Source organism: Chiloscyllium plagiosum, unplaced genomic scaffold (assembly GCF_037043375.1).
Source record: "Chiloscyllium plagiosum isolate Xiang-an unplaced genomic scaffold, Cpla_swu_hap1 HiC_scaffold_1, whole genome shotgun sequence".
In the NCBI taxonomy this organism is placed as follows: Eukaryota; Metazoa; Chordata; class Chondrichthyes; order Orectolobiformes; family Hemiscylliidae; genus Chiloscyllium; species Chiloscyllium plagiosum.
Window position 1 is genome coordinate 161,467,045 of NW_028270139.1, and position 14,251 is coordinate 161,481,295.

The 14,251-nt window shown below is 43.8% G+C and overlaps 1 protein-coding gene across 2 annotated transcripts in view; it reads right to left on the reverse strand.

The window, feature by feature from the left end:
• The window catches only part of LOC122550271 (polyadenylate-binding protein-interacting protein 2-like), a 135,435-nt gene that overhangs the window by 101,593 nt on the left and 19,591 nt on the right, over window positions 1–14,251 (reverse strand). The window lies entirely within an intron of this gene.

Below are 14,251 nucleotides of genomic sequence, written 5' to 3' on the forward strand. Positions count from 1 at the left end.
GTTCTGTGCTGTACTGTTCTATGCTCTATGGTGGTACCTTACAGACAAAGATCACTACCTTCCATCCTCAGCGAGTCCGTAGGTGCCTGCACAGACCCAATGTGGCTTCCACAGGTACTGTTATACTTGGGCAGAAGAGGTAGGTTGGACTTTGGTGTGGCAGGGCACTCCTTTCATTTTTTTTAAATCCAGTTTCTGCTTTTTCTCAATGCCAAATCCTGAGGTGTTCGATGCCTTTCCACATGCTCCTCCTCCACATTGAACAGTCTTTGACTAGTGACTCCCAGGTGTTTATGAGAATGCCACACTTCACCAGTGAGGCCTTGACAGTATCACTGAAGTGCTTCCTCTGTCCATCGGAGGATCACCTGCCGATTCGAAACTGGCAATACAACACCTGCTTGGGGACTCTCACGTGGGCCATGCAGACGACATGTCCAGCCCATCATAGCTGACCTAGGGTGGTCAGTGCCTTGATGTTGGAGATGTTGGCTGGTCAAGGACACTGGTGTAGGTGCGTCTTCCTTCCCAGCTGATTCGCAGGATCTTGCGCAAGTAGGATTGGCGGTACTGCTCTAGTACTTTGAGGTGTCTGCTCTAAACAGTCCACATCTCAGAGCCATAAGAGTTCTGAAGCTATGGAACCACCACAGCTCTGTAAACCATGATCTTGGTGAGGGATCTGATGTTGAATTTTATAACACCACCACCCCCAGCCCACTGCTTACATAACCCCCCAACCCAAATGTTTTTATAATCCCCAATGTATAACATTCCCTAACCTGGTAATTTTTATAACCTCCTGCTGATTGCCACAGCTGAAGAATGGCTGAACCTCTTGGGTTGAGCACCACTTGGATGATGGGCTGAAGGTGGCCAAAGTGCAGAATGCACAGAAAGTGAACTGATTGTGTCCTAAACATAGCTGCTATATTGGTTCCTGCGCCATCTGCCACAAAGCCAATCTGTTGCCCAGAAAGCATCACTCCATGAGATTAGTCAGCAGGTGTGACCAAAGAATTCTTATAGACTGGGAATCCAGGCTCAGGGTACACTCCATCATGTTTTTGACATCATCACTTTGCTTAAAGGGCTAGACTGAAAAAAAACCTAGCAATGCAAGTTTGAGCATGTTATCAACACAACAGATACTTAACCACAATGGGCAGCATGGTGGCACAGTGGTTAGCAATGCTGCCTCACAGCACCAGAGACCCGGGTTCAATTCCCACCTCAGGTAACTGTGTGGAGTTTGCACATTCTCCCCGTGGGTTTCCTCCTGGTGCTCCAGTTTCCTCCCACAGTCCAAAAATGTGCAGGCTAAGTGAATTGGCCTTGCTAAATTGCCCATAGTGTTAGGTGAAGGGGTAAATATAGGGGAATGGGTCTAGGTGTCTTATTCTTCGGGGGGGGGGGGGGGGGTCGGTGTGGACCTGTTGGGCAGAAGGGCCTGTTTCCACACTGTAAGTAATCTAATCTAATCACAATCTTCAACCTGGCCTGGCGATTTCTCCGCTTGTACCTATTACCATTAAGGAGAAAGTGAGGTCTGCAGATGCTGGAGATCAGAGCTGAAAATGTGTTGCTGGAAAAGCGCAGCGCTTTTCCAGCAACACATTTTCAGCACCTATTACCATTAAGCCAGGTGATCAATCCTGGTTCAAAGAAGAGTCAAGAGGGCAGAATAGGAGCAGCACCAAGCATATCTAAAAATAGGTGTCAACTCAGTGGTGCTCCACAACAGGACGACTTGCATGTCAAACAGGATAAGCAGCACATGACAGACAGAACTCTGATCAGATTCAAGCTCTGCTGCATAGTCCTACCACATTGTGGAACAAATGGTGGTCAGTTAAAGAACTCACTGGAAATAAGCCAGTCAGCACAAAAGATAAACATTGAAACTAAGACGAACAAGACATTTGACCTTTTGAGCCTACTCTACAGTTCAATGTGAACATGGCTAACCATCCAAATCAGTACCCTATTATTCTTGACTGCTCTTCATATCCTTTGATTCCTTTAGCCCTCAGAATCATTTGCAATTCGTCCTTGAAAACATTCAATATTTTGTCTCAACAGCTTTCTATGGCAGAATATTTCAGTGGATTCAATGGGTGAAGAAAATTTCACCTCACTTCAGTGCTAAATGGCCTACCCTGTATCCTTAAACTCTGATGTGGAGGAGCCAGAATTGGACTGAGGTGGACAAAGTTAAAAATCACTTAACACCAGGTCATAGACCAACAGGTTTATTTGGAAGCGCTAGCCCTCACAGCGCTGTTCTTTCACAGGGGCTTATGGAGAATAAGACCATAAGACACAACTCACAGCAAAAGATTACAGCATCATGCAACTGATATGATATATTGAACAAACCTGGATTGCTATTAAGTCTTTCATTTTTTAGAATATTTTGGTTCATTAATATGTAAATCCCAGAACTTCTTTTAAGTCACCTTCTCGAGATAACATAAGGTTTTATAACAAAAAGGTGACATCTCAGCTTAGACAATGCATTTAAGGTTTGAGATTAGAGTCTGGCTGTATCCCAATCTTGAGTCAGACTGATTCTATTTCCAAAGTAGGAATTCAATTTATGGGGGGGGGGGGAGGAGAAGAGTGGAGAGACCCAGTTTGGGGGGGGGGGGGGGGGGGGGGGGGGGGGAAGAGGGGGGAGGAGGGGAGAGACAGTTGTGGGGGGGAGGACATAGTTTCGGTGGGTGGTCGCATTCGGGGGGGGGTGCGGAGGGACAGGGGGAACGGGGGGGAAAGAGGGCAGAATGGGGGGGGGGGGGGGGGGGGGGAGTGAGGCGAGGCAGGGAGGGGAAAGAAGGAGCAACATTCTGAAAGCTACAGTTTCCAAATAAACCTGTTGGACTATATCCTGATATTGTGTGATTTTTTAATCTTTAAACTGTGACCTCCCCAGTCATTGGGAACACCCTATGTGTACCATCTAGTGCTCGAACTACAAGATCACCCCGATCATTCTTTTAAACTCTAGTGAATACAGTTGTAACTGATACAGCGTCTCTTCATCCCTGGAATCAGGCCGCTAAACCTTTGTTGCATTCTCTCCAAACCCAAATCATTCTCCCTCAGAAAAGGAGCCAAAAATTACACAATACTCAAGGTGTGGTCTCACCAAGGCCCTGGACGATTACAAGACATCCCAGCTTCGGGACTCTAATAAGCTCATAATGAAGGCCAACATATCATTTGCCTTCTTCACCATCTGCTGACCTGTATGCTTACCTGCAGCAACTGCTGCACACGAACACAGAGGTTTTATTTCACCTTACCCCACCTCTGAGCTCATCCCAATTTATTACATTCAAATAATAAATCTACCTTCTTGATTTTGCTATCAAAGTGATGATTATCTCACATTTATCCATGTTATATTTCATCTGCTGTGCACGTGCCCACTCACTCGACTTATCCAAATCACAATAAAGTATGATGCTGTCACTTTAAAAAGTTACTTTGTCCTTTTCATGGAAGAGAGGTTGTCAGGCAGAGGTTCCTAACTAGCTACTGAAGATGGCTTAAGTAAACAATGTGTGGGGCCTTTTTTAAAGTTGGAACAATAGAAACAGCCTGAATAGGTTTTACCAGCTCTCTCAAATCTGGATTCCTAGGTTTCATTTTTCTCAGTAACATAAGCCGTCTTTGGGGTCTCAGCAGAGTTGGAAGCTTCAGTGAATATCTCCTAGCTGCTACTTTCCATGAATTTTCTCTTGCTTTTTTTCCCCTTCTGAATTAGAGAGCTACATGCAAGAATCTGTGTCTCAATGTCTTTTTGCCAAGGAGGGTGTTTGTGGGATGTCACTATATTGGAACAGTTAATTAGTAATAGATCACTGTATCTAACATTCAGTTAAGTTTTCCAATAGTTGTTATTCTAAATTCCTCTTATGTTTGTATTTTAACTATAAGGTTTGAATAAGTTGTGTTTTACTTAACATTGAGTAGTTTGCATGTGGAACATGGCACTTGACATCCACCTTTAAAAATAAGAAAACATTCAGGACGAGGCTACCTTTTAAAACATATGGATGGGGGTCTGCTCTGGTCTATAACAAAAGTGCATACGCATCCACATCACAGCTCACCAACCCAATCAGTCTAGACCAAATGGATGGTTCAAGAGACAGCTCATTTTCACCTTCTCAAGGGCAACAATACAGGCCCAGCAAGTGACACCTATATTTCATGAATGAGCATAAAAACATCAAAGTTGGAGGCTTATAAAGTTGCTGAAAATAGTGCAAACTTGTAGATTAGGACAATTTGAATTCTGCAAAGGAGGATCAAGAAATTAAGGACAGAGACTAGAATATCCATGTAACATGGAAAGAAACAAAAATAGACCACAAAACTTCTATAGTTATGTAAATAGGAAAAGTTTACAAACATGGGTCGATTACAAGCAGATAAAGGACAGCTTATAATGGGAAAGACTAAAATGGCCAATAAGGTAAATGAATAGTGTCTTCTTCACGGAGGAATCTCAGAAGAACATATCCAACAGTTAGCGGATAAGGAATTTCTTCTCTCAAGGTAGAGATTGACTTTTTTTTTAAACCAGTACAGCAATCAAGGGGAAAAAGGCAAAATGTATTTGAGGATGATCTCATTGAATAGCGGAGAAGACTAAGTCAAAAATGGCCAAATTCTGCTCCTGTACTTAATGGTCTTAAGTGTGAGGTTATTCCCTTCAGTAAGAGAAATGAAGTTGCAATAATTTGTTAAATGGTATGAGTTTGGGAAGTGTTAAATGTCCAAAGAAACCTATGTATCTTTCTTATTCACAAATCATTGAAAGCTAGTGTGTAGGCGCAGCAAGCAATCCAGAAGGAAGTGTTAGCCTTTATTGCAAGAGGATTGGAGTACTCTGGAAAGTCTTATTTCAGTTGCATAGAAACTGGTGAGATCGCATCGCAAGTATTTGATGCTGTTCTGTTCCTCTTATCTAAGACAGAGTGTATTTGTCAAAGGCAGAGTTCACTAGACTGATTTGTGGGATGGTGGGGCTGTCTTTGAGCAGAAATTGGAGAATAGACGTCAGTTCTGTCAGAGTTAAGAACAAACAGTCATCCGATTTAAATTTAGAAAATTCTTAAAAGGGATAGACAAACTATTTTCCCTGCCTGTGGAGCCTAGAACCAGGGAACAGAGTCTCAGGATAAAAAGTTTCATTGAGGACAAGAAGGAACTTTTCTCAGGAGGTGGTGAATCTTTGGATCCTCGACCCCAGGGAGTTGCAGAAGTTGTCATTAACTAATTTCAAGACTGAGATTCCTAGTTACTGGTGATATTCACAACAGGAAGGTTGGAATATCTGCATTCTCTGGTGTTCCAGGTGCTGGACCTAATCTTCAACAAGAAATAAAGAATAAAACAAAACAAGATCTGCGAATGCTGTAAATCTAAATCAAAAACAGAAATGGGTGGAAAACTCGGTAGACTTGATAGCATCTTTGGAGGGAAAACAGAGTTAACATTTTGGGTTCTATAGAGGAGTCACTGGACCTGAAGCATTGATTCTGCTTTCTCTGCATAGTTCCTGCTGGACCTGTTGAGTTTTGTTTGCAATTTCTGTTATTATAAAGAATTCTTTTGATAGCTAAGCAGTACTGACTGCGCTGAATGACTTTAGGAAATTTATGCCAAGTACCCCGCATGCATAAGATTACTACACTCAGTATTGCATGGTCTATTACATAATGTATACAACAAGATTATGCTATGTGTCCGTGTGGGGCAGCATGGTAGCTCAGTGGTTAGCACTGCTGTCTCACAGCGTCATGGACCCGGATTCGATTCTGACCTCAGGCGACTGTCTTGTGTGGAATTTGCACGTTCTCCCCCTGTCTGCGTGGGTTTCTGCCAAGTGCTCTGTTTCCTCCCACAATCCCACAATGCAGGTTGGGTGAATTGGCCATGCTAAATTCCCCATAGTGTTCAGAGATGTGTAGGTTAGGGGCAACAGTTAGGGGAATGGGTCTGGGTGGGATACTCTGATGAGGGTCTGTGTGAACTTGATGGGCCAAATGGCCAGTTTCCACACTGTCAGGCTTCTCTCATTCTATCATCAGGGATAAGGGGATTAACAGGGAATATGGCATTGATCAGCTATGAGCTAAAATGGTGACATAAGATTGAGGTGCTGAATTGCCAACTCTGCAGATGCTGGAGATTAGAATCAAGATTAGAGTGGTGCGGGAAAAGCTCAGCAGGTCAGGCAGCATCCGAGGAGTGGGAAAATCGACGTTTCAGGCAAAAGCCCTTCATCACAGCTTTGTTGTGTTCCACTGAGTCACGGAGTCACAGAAATGTACTGCATAAAAACAGACCCTTTGATCCAACTCGTCCATGCTGATCAGATATCAAATCTAGTCCCATTTGGGCCTCATCCCTCCAAATCCTACCCATTCATAGCCATTCATTAAAATGTTGTAACTGTACTAACCTCCACCACCTCCTCCAACAGATCATTCCATGCATGCACCACCCTCTGTGTGAAAACATTGCCCCTCAGGTCCCTTTAAATCTTTCTCCTCTCGCCTTAAACATAGGCTGCCTAGTCTTGGATTCCCCTAACCTAGGGAAACGACCTTGACTGTTTACCCTATCTATGCTCCTCACGATTTTATAAATCGCAATCCGGTCACCCCTAAACATCCAACACTCCAGGGAAAAAAGGTTATTTCAGGCTATTCAACCTGTACCTATAGTTCAAATCCTCCAAGCCTTGTAAATCTTCCCTGGAGTGTTGGATGTTTAGGGGTGACCGGATCAGTCTTGCAAGTTTCACAACATCTTTCCTATAGAAAGGATACCAGAATTGAATGCAACATTTGGATCAGCTCAGGCTTGGAGGGCCGAAGAGCCTGTTCCTGGGCTGTAATCTTTATTTTCTTTATTCCAAAAGTGGCCTAACCAATGCCCTGCATAACCACAACGTGACCTCCCAAATTCTATACTCAACATACTTAACAATAAAGGCAGGTGTACACTGCCTCATTACCCTGTCTACCTGCAACTCCACTTTGAGTCACATGCACAAATACTAAAAAATGAGACATTAGAGTCAGCAATGTACACAATGATGAGAGAGAGATAGGGAGGATTCAGACAGAGTGAACATATAGCTGCAAAATGGAAGACCATTAAATGGGCAAACAGACATGAAAGGTGTGAGAAGACAGAAAAAAAGTGAGATAAAGCTATTCATGCAGAAAAAGAGAGATACTTGGCAATAGAGATAAAAGGACAGAGTAAAAGATACACTTATTCATGGAGATATTCCACTGAAATGCGCTTGGAGCAAACTGATAAAAAGATGTTGCGAAAAATACAAAGTGTAGCTCAAATGCTTGGTTAAGAGCAACAGGCATATTTGCAAATGGAAAGGCAGTTAGAGAAGAAACACAGAGACACTGGAAGAACAGAAAGGTCTGGAATAGAGGGAAGTAACTTCAATAAAAAGGGAAAATATTTTCCCTATCAGACAGAGAATTGTATCATGACAGTCACAGATGTTCACCACATGATCAGTGAACTGTAAATGAGAACATAGAAAAGTACAGCCCATGATGTTGTGCCGAGGATTAATCATAGAGTCATACACTCAGATGTACAACATGGAAACAGACCCTTTGATCCAACCCATCCATGCTGAACAGATATCCCAACCCAATCTACTCCCACCTGCCAGCACCTGGCCCATATCCCTGCAAACCCTTCCTATTCATATACCCATCCAAATTCCTCAAGACTTCCTCTGGCAGCTCATTCCATTCACGTACCACCCTCTGCGTGAAAAGTTTGCCCCTTAGGTCTCTTTTATATCTTTCCCCTCTCACCCTAAACCTATGCCCTCTAGTTCTGGACTCCCCGACCCCAGGGAAAAGACTTTGCCTATTTACCCTATCCATGTCCCTCATAATTTTGTAAACTCTTATAAGGTCACAACTCAGCCTCTGACAATCCAGGGAAAACAGCCCCAGCCTGTTCAGCCTCTCCCTATAGCTCAAGTCCTCCAACCCTGGTAACATCCTTGGAAATCGTTTCTGAACCCTTTCAAGTTTCACAACATCTTTCCGACAGGAAGGAGACCAGAATTGCACGTAATATTCCAACAGTGGCCTAACCGATGTTCTGGACAGCCGCAACATGACCTCCCAACTCCTATACTCAATACTCTGGCCAATAAAGGAAAGCATACCAAACGCCTTCTTCACGATCCTATCTACCTGTGACTCCACTTTCAAGGAGCTATGAACCTGCACTCCATGGTCTCTATGTTCAGCAACACTCCCTAGGACCTTACCATTAAATGTATAAGTGCACAGATGCACAGATTTGCTTTCCCAAAATGCAGCACTTCGTATTTATCTGAATTAAACTCTATCTGCCACTTCTCAGCCTATTCGCCCATCCTGCTGTAATTTGAGGTAACCCTCTTCGCTGTCCACTACACCTCCATTTTTAGTAACATCTGCAAACTTACTAACTGTACCTCTTATGCTCGCATTCAAATCATTTATGTAAGTGACAAAAAGTAGAGAACCCAGCACCAATCCTTGTGGCACTCCACTGGTCACAGGCCTCCAGTCTGAAAAACAATCCTCCACCATCACTCTCTGTCTTCTACCTTTGAGCCAGTTCTGTATCCAAATGGCTAGTTCTCCCTGTATTCCACGAGATCTAACCTTGCTAATCAATCTCCCATGGGGAACCTTGTCGAACGCCTTACTGAAGTCCATATAGATCACATCTACTGCTCTGCCCTCATCAATCTTCTTTGTTACTTCTTCAAAAAACTCAATCAAGTTTGTGAGACATGATTTCCCACACAGACAAAGCCATGTTGACTATCCCTAATCAGTCCTTGCCTTTCCAAATACATGTACATCCTGTCCCTCAGGATTCCCTCCAACAACTTGCCCACCACCGACATCGGGCTCACTGATCTATAGTTCCCTAGCTTGTCCTTACCACCTTTCTGGCACCTCACCTGCAACTATCGATGATACAAATATCTCAGCAAGAGACCCAGCAATTACTTCTCTGGCTTTCCACAGAGTTCTCGGGTACACCTGATCAGGTCCTGGGGACTTATCCACCTTTAACCCTTTCAAGACATCCAGCACTTCCTTCTCCGTAATATGGACATTTTGCAAGATGTCACCATCTTCCATATTCTGTTGCACAGTAAATACTGAAGCAAAATACTCATTTAGTATCTCCCCCACTTTCTGCAGCTCCACACAAAGGCCGCCTTGCTGATCTTTGAGGGGCCCTATTCTCTCCCTAGTTATCCTTTTGTCCTTAATGTATTTGTAAAAATTCTTTGGATTCTCCTTAATTCTATTTGCTAAAACTACCTAGTGTCCCCTTTTTGCCCTCCTGATTTCCCCAACTTCCTTTATAATTTTCTAAGGATTCACTCGATCTATCCTGTCTATACCTTAGATATGCTTCCTTCTTTTCTTAACCAAACCTTCAATTTCTTTAGTCATCCAGCATTCCCTATATCTATCAACCTTTCCTTTCACCCTATCAGTCCACTTTCTCTGGATTCTCGTTATCTCATTTCTGAAGGTTTCCCATTTTCCAGTCATCCCTTTACCTGCAAACATCTGCCCCGAATCAGCTTTTGAAAGTTCTTGACTACTGATGTCAAAATTGGCCTTTCTCCAATTTAAAACTTCAACTTTCAGATCTGGTCTATCCTTTTCCATTATTATTTTAAATCTAATAGAATTATGGTCGCTGGCCCCAAAGTGCTCCCCCACTGACACCTCAGTTACCTGCCCTGCCTTATTTCCCAAGGGTATGTCATGTTTTGCACCTTCTCTTGTAGGTACATCTACAGACTGAATCAGAAAATTGTCTTGTACACCTTTAACAAATTCCTCTCCATCTAAACCTTTAACACTATGGCAGACCCAGTCCTTGTTTGGAAAGTTAAAATCCCCTACCATTACTACCCTATTATTCTTACAGATAGCTCTTACAAGTTTGTTTCTCAATTTCCCTCTGACTATTAGGGGTCTATAATACAACCCCAATAAGGCGATCATCCCTTTCTTATTTCTCAGTTCCATCCAAATAACCTCCCTGGATGTATATCCGGGAATATCCTCCCTCAGCACAGCTGTAATGCTATCCCTTATCAAAAATACCATTCCCCCTCCTCTCTTGCCTCCCTTTCTATCCTTCCTGCAGCATTTGTATCCTGGAACATTAAGCTGCCAGTCCTGCCCATCCCTGAGCCATGTTTCCGTAATTGCTATGATATCCCAAGCCCATGTTCCTAACCATGCCCTGAGTTCATCTGCCTTCCCTGTTAGGCCCCTTGCATTGAAATAAATGCAGTTTAATTTATTAGTCCTACCTTGTCCCTACCTGACCTGACTGTTTGATTCACTTCTGTTCTCAACTGTACCAGTCTCAGGTTGATCTCTTTCCTCACTATCTCCCTGGGTCCACCACCCCCCCACCTTACCAGTTTAAATCCTCCCAAGCAGTTCTAGCAAATTTCCCTGCCAGTATATTCGTCCTTCTTGTACAGGTCACTTCTATACCAAAAGAGATACCAATGATCCAAAAATGTGAATCCTTCTCCCATACACCAGCTCCTCAGCCATGCATTCATCTGCTCTATCCTCCTATTCCTGCTCTCACTAGCTCGTAGCACTGGGAGTAATCCAGATATAACCACCCGAGGACCTCCTTTTTAAATTTCTGCCTAACTCGCTGTAATCTCCCTTCAGAATCTCAACCTTTTCCCTTCCTATATCGTTGGTTCCAATGTGGACAACGACCTATTGCTCGTCCTCTCCCCCGTGAGAACATTCTGCATCTTCTCAGACATCCTTGAGCCTGGCACCAGGGAAACAACACACCATTCTGCTTTTTCTCTGCTGGCCACAGAAACGTCTGTCTGTACCTCGGATTACAGAATCCCCTAACACAATTGATCTCTTGGAAGCCGACATGCCCCTCGTTGCATTAGAGAGAGTCTCAATACCAAAGACTTGGCTGTTCGTGCTAAATTTCCCTGAGAATCCATCACCCCACCCCCCTACATTTTCCAACACAGAATACTGTTTGAAATGGGTTTATCCACAAAAGTCTCCTGCCCTCGGTGCCGACCTCTCTTACCCTTCCTGGAGTTAACCCATCTATGTGACTGTATCTGACACTTTCCCCCTCCCTTTTACTGCCATCCATCACATATTGTTGCTGCTGCAAATTCCAACTGATCCACTCGATCTGATGAGATTCGCATCTAACAGCATTTATGGCAGATATAATCCACAGTAACCCTTAAACTCTCTTTAAACTCCCACATCTGACAAGAAGTACATATCACTGCAAAGGCCATTTTTGCTCCTTCACAATCTACAGACCCAGAAAATAACACCGTCTTATTCCTCTACAAAACACTGCACAAGGTTAAATTAAGAGCTATGGCTTATATTTTAAGGTTAATCAAGAGACTTCTCTCCAAAAACATATAATCAAGAAAGAACCCACTGTACTCACTGTACATTTAATCCTAATGTAAAATATAGTAACTTAACCTACGCACCCCTCAACTCACTGCTATCTATGTGCATGTCCAGCAGTCATTTAAATGTCCCTAATGATTCTGCTTCCACCACCACAGCTGGTAACGCATTCCATGCATTCACAACTCTCTGCATAAAGAACCTACCTATGATGTTTCCTTTATAACCTTCCTCCTAATATCTTCAAACTATGACTTCTCATACTAGTCAATCTTGCCCTGGGGAAAAGTCTCTGGCTATTGACTCTTATCTATTCCTCTCATTATTTTGTACACCTCTATCAGGTCACCGCTCTTCCTCCTTCTCTCCAGAGAGAAAAGTCTGAGCTTATTCAACCTTTCTTCATAAGGCAAGCCCTCCAGTCCAGGCAGCATCCTGCTAAACTTTCTTTGCACCCTCTCCAAAGCCTCTGTATCTTTCCTATAGTAGGGCGACCAAAACTGGACACAATATTCCAAGTGTGGTCTCACCAGAGACTTGTTGAGCTGCAGCAAAACCTCGCGGCTCTTAAACTCAATGCCCCTGTTAATGAAAACCAGAACATCATATGCTTTCTTAACAACCCTATGCACTTAGGTGGCAACTTTAAGGGATCTATGTACTTGCACGCCCAGATCCCTCTGCCTCCCCACACTACATTCAGCATTCAAGTTTGACCTTCCAAATGCATCACTTCACATTTATCCAGGTTGAACTCCATCTGCCATTTCTCAGTCCAGTTCTGCATCCTGTCAATGTCACGCTGCAGCCTACAGTAGCCCTCGATACGATCGACGACAACTCCAACCTTTGTGTCATCTACAAATTTACTAACCCAACCGTCAACCTCCTCATCCAAGTCATTTATAAAAATTACAAAGAGCAGAGGCCCAAGAACAGAGCCCTGCAGGACCCCACTCAACACTGTCCTCCAGGCAGAATACTTTCCATCTACAACCACTCTCTGCCTCCTGTCAGCTAGATCAATTCTGAATCCAGATAGCCAAATCCTGCTGTATCCCATACTTCCTGACTTTATGAATGAGCCTTCAAATGTCTTGCTGAAGTCCATATACACCGTATCCACTGATCGACCTGTCTCATTACCTCCTCAAAGAACTCAATAAGATTCGCGAGGCATGACCTTCCCCTCACAAAGCCATGCTGACTGCCTTTAATCATGCTATGTTTTTCTAAATAGTCATAAATCCTATTCCCTCAGAATTCTTTCCAAAACCTTGCTGACCACAGATGTAAGACTGACTGGTCTGTAATTGCCAGGGATTTCCCCATTACCCTTCCTGAAAAGACGAACAACATTCGCCTCCTTCCAATCCTCCGGTACGACTCCCATGGAGAGTGAGGAGGCAAAGATGTTCGCCAGAAGCTAAGCAACCTCCCTTCTCGCTTCCCAGAGCAGCTTAGGATAAATCTGGTCTGGCCCTGGGGACGAATCAATCTTAATGTTTGCCAAAATTTCCAACTCTTCAACTTCATCAATCTTGATCTGTTTGAGCCTGCATCCCAGCTCCTCAAAGTTCTTGTTCACAACAAGGTCCCTCTCCTTAGTGAAAACCGAAGTAAAACACTCATTTAGTGCGGCCCCTATCTGCTCAGACTCCACGCACAAGTTCCCTATGCTTTCCCTGATCGGCCCTACCTTCTCCCTGATCATTCTCTTATTCCTCACGTATGAGTAAAATGCCTTTGGGTTCTCCCTAATCCTTCCTGCCAAGCCCTTATCGTGCCCCCTCCTGGCTCTCCTCAGTTCATTTCCGACTCCCATCTCGCAAGCCTGTAATCCTCCAAAGCTGTGCTCGATCCTTGCTTCCTCCACCTTATGTAAGCTGCCTTCTTTCTTTTGACGAGAAGCTCCTCTGTTCTTGTCATCCAAGGTTCCTTAATCTTACCCCTTCTTATCTGTCCCAGAAGAACAAATTCATGCACCACTCGCAACAACTGCTCCGTAAACACAGTCTCCACATGTCTGCTATGCCCTGTGGAACAATTGCTCCCAGTCTGTGCTTCCCAACTCCTGTCTGATCGTGTCATAATTTCCTTTTCCCCAATTAAATATATTCCCTTGGTAATTGTGCCATTCTGTCTCCAAGGCTATGGTAAATGTGAGGCAGTTGTGGTCACTGTCACCAAAGTGTTCTCCCGAGAGATCTGATACTGTCCTGGCTCATTGCCGAACACCAAATCCAAAATGGCCTCTCTCCTCGTCGGCCTGTCTACATACTGAGAAAGGAAGCCCTCCTGAACACACTTGACAAAAACAGCTCCATCCAAATAATCTGCACTAAGGAGGCTCCAGTCAATACTGGGAAAGTTGAAAACACCCATAACAATAACCCTGCATAACAATAACATTTGTATGTTCCCAAAATCTGCCGATCTATGAGTTCTTCAATCTCTCTACTGCTATTAGGGGTCTCTAGAAAACCCCTAATAAGGTGGCTGCTCCCTTGCTGTTCCTACCTTCCACCCATACTGACTCAGTAGACAAACCTTCCTCAACAACCTTCGTTTCTGTAGCTGTGATGCACTCTCTGATTGGCAATGCTACATCCCCTCCTCTTTTTCCACCCTCCCTCTTTTTAAACGTTCTAAACTCTGGAACATCAAGCAACCATTCCTGCCCCTGTGAAACCCATGTCTCCATTATGGCCATAACATCA